This window comes from Acomys russatus, chromosome 8 (assembly GCF_903995435.1).
Source record: "Acomys russatus chromosome 8, mAcoRus1.1, whole genome shotgun sequence".
Taxonomy (NCBI): domain Eukaryota; kingdom Metazoa; phylum Chordata; class Mammalia; order Rodentia; family Muridae; genus Acomys; species Acomys russatus.
The window spans coordinates 75,966,632-75,973,709 of NC_067144.1; positions in this window are offsets into that span (position 1 = coordinate 75,966,632).

Genomic DNA, 7,078 nt, shown 5'->3' on the forward strand with positions numbered 1-7,078 from the left:
AAAAGAAGGCAACCAAGCTCATGTCAGAGATACCCCCCCCCTTACTAGGAGACCTACATGAAGCCTGAGCTGCCCATCTGCTACACCTGTGTAGGGGGTGGTCTCGGTCCAATCTATACGTGATCCTTGGTTGTTGCTTCAGTCTTTGCCAGTCATTCTAGGTCCTGGTTAGTTGACTCTATTAGGCTTCTCGCGGAGCTCCTGTCACCTCCAGGTCCTTCTATCCTCCCCCCACTTTTCCATAAGGCTCCCTGTGCTTTGATGCGTTGCCCAATGTTTGGCTGTGACCCCTGTATCTGTATGGACCCACTGCTAGGTGTAGCCCCTCAGAGGACAGATATGCTAGGCTCCTGTCTGCAAGCATAGCACAGTATCATTAATAGTGTCAGGGGTTGGCTCTCTCCCGTGGGGTGGGTCTCGGGTTGGGCAAGGCATTGGTTGGACATTCTCTCAATCTCTGCTCTATCTTTATCCCTGCACATCTTGTAGGTAAATTTTGGGCTGAAGTTTTTGTGGGTGGGTTGGTGTTCCCCTCCCTCCACTAGGAGTCTGTCTAGTTAGAGGATGTCCTCTTTAGTCTCCATGACCCCTGCTGCTAGGAGTCTCAGCTAGAGTCACACACACACACACACACACACACACACACACCCATCCCTCCAGAAGTCTATCCTGTCCTAGGTCTCCAGCTTGTTACAGAGATGCCTCCACCTGTGGTTTCTTCTTCTCACTCTCTCTGGGCCCTCTGTCCTCTCTCCTTCACTCTCCCAAGGTCTGATCACCACACTCATTTCTCTCTGCACTCCATCTCCTGCCTTGTTCCCTTTCTTTAACTATTTCTGCTATCTATTCTATTTCCCCTTCTGAGTAAGATTTAATCAACCTCCTTTGGGTCTTCTTTGTTAGTTATCTTCTTTGGGTCTGTGAATTGTATGTTTCTCCTGTACTATATAACTTATAATGGAGCACATATCATGTGTGTCTTTCTGGATCTGGGTTACCTCACTCAGGATGCTTTTTCTAGTTTCATCCATTTGCCTGAAAAATTCATGATTTCCTTGTTTTTAATTCTATTGTTTAAATGACCACATTTTCTTTATTCATTTTTCAGTTGAAGGACAGCATTTTTAAAAGATGGAAACACAAAGTGAGGGGGAATAGGTGGGCTGTAGCATTCTCCAATCGTATTTTGGCACGAGGGATTAGTGATTGGTCCTTACCCAGGTCACCTGGTTTCAGCTTTTACAGATCCCCTTCTGGACTTTGACCCCAGAATTCAGAATGATAAAAGAACAAAGGAGTGAGAAAACTGGAAGTAGTCAATTAACTCAAGAAGGCAACACGTTTACGACTTGTGTGCCTTAGTTTAGGTGGCAGGATAAATGGCAGCTTCCCTCTTTACCTTTCCTGGTTAATAGACAACATCTTAATGTTGAAACAGCTCATTAAGTAGGAAAGGAATTGGTTCCAGAGCCTAGGAACATGAACACAGTTTTGTCCCTGTCGGTAAGATATTAGCTGTTCCTAAGATGGCTGGACTTGCTGTACTCAGATTGTGAGACGCCCCCCAAAAGACCACCAGGACTCGATACCGATGCAATATACATGAGGACTTTTAACTGACTTGAGCTGCCATCTGACCAGTCACCAATACAGTAGCATCCAGAAAGAGCCTAAACCTCTGAGCTGAGGGTAAATTTACAGGTTCCTACCCTTCCCAGGGCCCCAAAGCAGGAGGGTTCTAGCCTGGCAAGCCTCTATTGGTTGAGTAACATAAAGGAGGCCTAATGTCTAAAGTGACAAGCTACAGAAAAGGGCTCCGAGACCACCCATGGCTTAGCTTTCTTTGTTCGCTGCCTTTTCCAGAGAAGCGTCTGGTTTCTTCTTAACCCTATCTCCAGTGGGCAGGAAGGAATGTGGCCATAAAACCGGGTCTCTTATCAACTCTCTCTCTGGTGGGACCCTTCGGGTCAGTCACTAGACACCACTACCTCTAGTGGGACTGCTCTCTGCAGCTGGCCAGATTATCTCCTGTAGGCCTATTTCTTAACCTTTGCCCCAATAACCCTGAAATCCAATTTTAGTTCTTCTGGTATCTCAGACTCAAGCAACTGTCTCCTAACAGGCATCAGTAAAACTGTTTCTGTCGGATGTTAGCCAGAGTACAGGGAGACTGGCAGCCTAGGCAGGTCCTTATCCTGCCAAACCCAAGTCGAGCCACTGACCCCAGTCCAGCCCAGATCTTTCCCCTCTGTCCAGGGTTCCTTTGTATTCCCTCCTGAGTCTCCTCCAAACACTGTTCCCTGATCACTCATTAACTCCTTCTGACAGGCATTGCCACCTTTCTAAGCCACTACCCGCTGATCCCAGAGTCTTTTCCCCCACTCCCTTTTTGGGGCCTGAGTCCTGCACCATATTCTATTTCTCGAGTGCAGAACTGATTTGCATCTCTAGGAGCCAAAGAGAAACGAAACTGAAACCCGAAACTGAGGTGCCTGGGAAATGCAAGAGGGAGGGGGAGGAACAGAAAGGAGAAGGAACAAGGGGCTGCCAAGCAATAAACAGCACAGCACTGGAGACGCCTGAGGTCACTGAACAACCGGCCTTCCTCATCCTCCATGCCTTCCTGAGCCACAGAAACCATGCTTGATCCCACTTACAAGAGCCACCAGCACTAGCCACAGACCCTGCCTTCAGCCTGGGGCCCAAGAAGGGGACACAAGATGAGCGGTGTCTGTCCTGCCAGTTCCCAGGGCAGGCAGCTTAGGGAAAGAGCTGCAGCAAGAAAAATCCCTGGGCTCTGAGGGGGAGGGGCACTTATCCCTCTCCCCCCCACCGCCCCAAGCTGAGGAATATTCTCTGCAGAGCAGGACTCTGCTGTGAAAATTAGGACAAGGTGCAGCGGGGCTCAGGCCTCTCCACTTTTCCATGAAGGCCAGGACCTGTCTGTTATGAATTCCCACCAGCCTGCTTCTAGGTCGCCTAGCAACCTCTGATGTCATCAACTGCCTCCAGGTGCAGTTGATAAAAGACCTGCCTGACATCCTGTGCCGGCTTGCTAACTCTCTCTCTCTCTCTCTCTCTCTCTCTCTCTCTCTCTCTCTCTCTCTCTCTCTCTCTCTCTCTCATATCTCTTTCTGTCTCTCTGTCTCTCTGTTTCCTTCCTCCCCTGTCTCTTCTCCTATGTTCTCTCATTGTCTATTTGTCTGTCTGTCTGTATGTATGTATGTATGTATGTATGTCTCCACTCTCATGGCTCACTCAGGCCCTAACTCTCCTCCTTTCCCTTCCCCCTCAAATAAACCTCCTTGTACCAGAGCTGTTGTGTGGCATCTATATTTGTACATTATAACATTTGGTGCCAAGACTCGGATTAGGCTCTCCTAGCACTCGTGTTCCAACCCTCTCCCACCCCCATGGGTTGACGTCACACCGCTGGAACCCTATTCCCCTGGCTGCCTGTTGGAGGGCCCACTCTCCAGCTACCCCAATCACTACATTCCTGCCTGAGCAATCCTGCCCTTGGTCTCTGACCATAGGCTGCTGAGCTGCTAAAACAGATTTCCCAAAGTTCCTTGAGTCAAACTTCAGTCTTGGGATGCCTGAGTCCTACTGTCGACCATGGGATCAGTCCATTCATCTGTTAATCCAGGTCCCCCTGCAGAATACCTTCTGGAGAATTTCAGATCCCTATGCCTAACTCCCACTTAAAGGACTCTAAGCTTACATGAGTCTACAACCAAACTTGGCCTCAGTGTCCCTTAGATAACAGAGCTAGATGGCCATTTAATGGCACTTTGGACCACAATATTATACGGGACTTTTAAAATTACTGCCAGGGATCAGGTAAATGGAAAGTGATTTCCTAGTCCCCAATTCTTTTTCTCAAAGTCCTGTCTCTTTCTCTCTGATCTCTCTCTCCATTACTATGTTGCCGGGGTCCAGCTCCAGAAGAGGGTCGGGCCAGAAAAGTGTAAGAGCGACAAGAAGGAAGAACAAATCAGACAGAGGAGAGCATTCAATTCTTTTGATGGGAGTTGGGACAGAGAGGAAGCCTTAGTGGCTTTTCCTGCTCTGACAACCTGAGTCTCCTTTAAGCTTTATTTATACACAAAATCATTTCCTTAAAAACTTTAATCACTGATTACACAGCTTGGAACAAAGCAAGCAAATTTCCTGAGAACTAAAAATTAACTTTAGGATAAAATCGGTTTTCTTTTAACTTGAAACTTTCTTCCTTAAAATTGGTACCGTAAAGCCTTGAGCTTACAAAAGGTTTTAAACAAAGCGACTGCATTTGATTTTGTTTTAAGTTGGCATATAGTTAATAGATCAAAGATCAGTCCCTCCACCTGATACCCTAAACTTGTCTTCCTGACCCTTAGCTAATCCTTTCTTTTCCTATTTTATATTTAAAATAAAGCTATCATTTAAAAATATTATGTAGCCTTTGTACTTGGAAGCAGCTTGTCCTTTTGTCTTTCCAGAACACCAGGAAAGTCCTGGCCTGTCAGGTTTACTCCGAAGGACAGGCAGGTCACTGAGACAACATGCCTGTCTCTGTGACTTTGTCTTGAACTCCTGTATGAATACAATCTCTATATTTACTGTAGATTGTAAAGAATAGAAAACTGTTAGGATTTAGGACTGTTTCCAGTGTCTCCCTTTAACCTCATCGTGAGCTTCTACTTCAATGCAATTTCTATTTTTACTGTAATCCTGTGAGGGAACATTAGAATTTAAAAACTGTTTTCTTTTGCTTTTAGGTAGGCACCAAGGTCTGTTGATAATGGCATGATCAGAATCTCTTTTCTTTCTAAACTAGTTCTTAGTTTCCAAAGCTGAGCATAAAGACCTAGTGATCTTAATTATAATTTGTCAGCTTTCAAAGTTTCCCTAAAATTTTCTTTATTAATTCTTCTAAAATCCTCTAAAAATCATTTAACAAACTCATTTATTAGTAATCTAACAATGAATCTGAATAAGTTTTATAAAAGACTCAATTTTCTGCATAGCTGTATTTTCCCAGGGAATCACCAATGACTTTATTGGTTTTTTATTAGTATCAGCTTTTACTAAGTTTCAGTTCTAGGCCTTGGAGAGAAGGCTCTAACAGGAACTTCCACAGTAAAGGGTTAATCCGAGGCCTCCAGGCACTGGAACTTTGTCAGGCAGGCCGTAAGGACACCTGGTTGCTGGGGCACTGGAACTTTGTCAAGCAGTGACCCCAGAATTCTTGGCCTCACCACGATGTAACAAGTATACAGTGGGTCAAAGCTGGATAGGACTATGGCTACAATGCACACCTGCTCCCGCCACCAGCTACTACAGCCCAAGCTATAATCTGACCACTCCTGAGGTGCGTGTGAACCATTAGTCTGTGAACATCTTCCTAAATTCTACTTAGTTCAGTTCCTCCATGTGGCTTTCTTCCCATGTGGACCAGCTTGTGCGGGCTCATCTCTTTCCCCTCCTGAAGCTGGTTTGCAGGAATTTCTCCCTAACCTACTGGAACTTTGTCTTCTGCCCATATATGCGTTCCAGTACCCTGTGAGGTCCAGGTGTTTTCTACATGCAAGACAGCGCTGAAGCTGGTGTCCACAGGTGCTCTGGTCTAACCTCTCAGACTTGCAGTCAGCTGAACCGCCACTTGCCTTCCGGCTGCAGATATTCTCACAGACCCTGGACAACAGGCAAAACAGCTGGCTCTCCCAGGACTTCACCAGCCCACCCCCAACCCCATTCTCTTAGGACCCCAAAGATGTCTTTGCTCCCAAGTCAGCAGGAAGCACCCATTTTGAACACAACACTCACATTCCCACCTCGCCACCCTGCCCTACCTCTTCACTTCCTTTAATTATGGGAAAAGGGAGGAACAGTACTAGTTCCCACCAGCCTGCTTTTAGGTTGCTTAGCAACCTCTGATGCCATCACCTGCCTCTTCTAGATGCCTGGCAGGATGAAAGACCCTCCCACCGTCCTGCACTCTCTATTATGGCGCTCCTTCTTCTGGGTCTCTTCTGGCCCCCCCTTCTTCCCACCCCTCTTCCTGTCCCCCTCAAATAAACCTCTTTGTACCAGATCTGTTATGTGGTATCTATATTTTTATAACACGGTCACCATCACCAGGCCTGCAGGAGCAGTGAGTGTTCTCAGCCCTCACAACCTGCTGTCACAAGGTTTGCAGAAGGACTGTTGGGGTGCCTCAGTGATTCCTGGGATGGTGTGCTGAAAGCCCTCCCTTCGTGGGATTTCTCTGCATAGCAAAGGGACTGTAATGCCCCTTCCCTTTCATAATACGGATTTGGTTCTATGCAGGCCATGGGACCCCTGGACTGCAGCTGGGACAATGTCTGGTACAGGCTGGCACTCTCATCACAGCAGTTTTTTGGTTTTTCTTTTTAGGTAGTTGTCAGGGACTGACCTAACATGAGGGAGTGGAAGTGGGGAACCAGTGGGTTCTTTGGGGGCAATGACTGTTCCTAAGTGGTGGCAGTGTGCATACCCATAGAAGTCACACAGGAGGCCACCATGTCTGCTCATCTTCAACCAGGACAAATCATAGGCTAACAGAACAGGAAGGCCTGAAGGGGGCAAACCAAAGGAAAGAAGGAGGCCATAGGGACTGAGTTTGGGGTAAGTACCACAGGGATCTACTGCCACCAGCACAGCCCATGGGACTCCTGGTACAGCAGGAATGGCTCACTGAAAGGAAAAGGGTACTCTAGGCTGTGTTTATCTGAGAGGAAGTAAGGCTGTCAGAGCAGAATGTGCAGCACAGAGCTGGGCTGCACTTTGGGGAAATCAGGCAGGTTCCTGAACTGGTTTGGTGGGTTGAGCTCAAAATTCTGCCAATTTCCAATCCTCAGGATGGAGCCAAGGGCCTCTAAGGATGAGTTTCGTTTCTCAGCTCAGTTTGGGTATGCAGTTTGGCAAGTTCAGGGCTTACATCATTTCCCTAAGTTTCAATTCCCCCAAAAAGGGGCGAGGCCAGCACTTTTTAAAGACCCTGGAACACAGAAAGCCAGGCACTCTGTCACTGAGGAGGAGACTGGTGAGTATCACCCAGGACACACCCCGT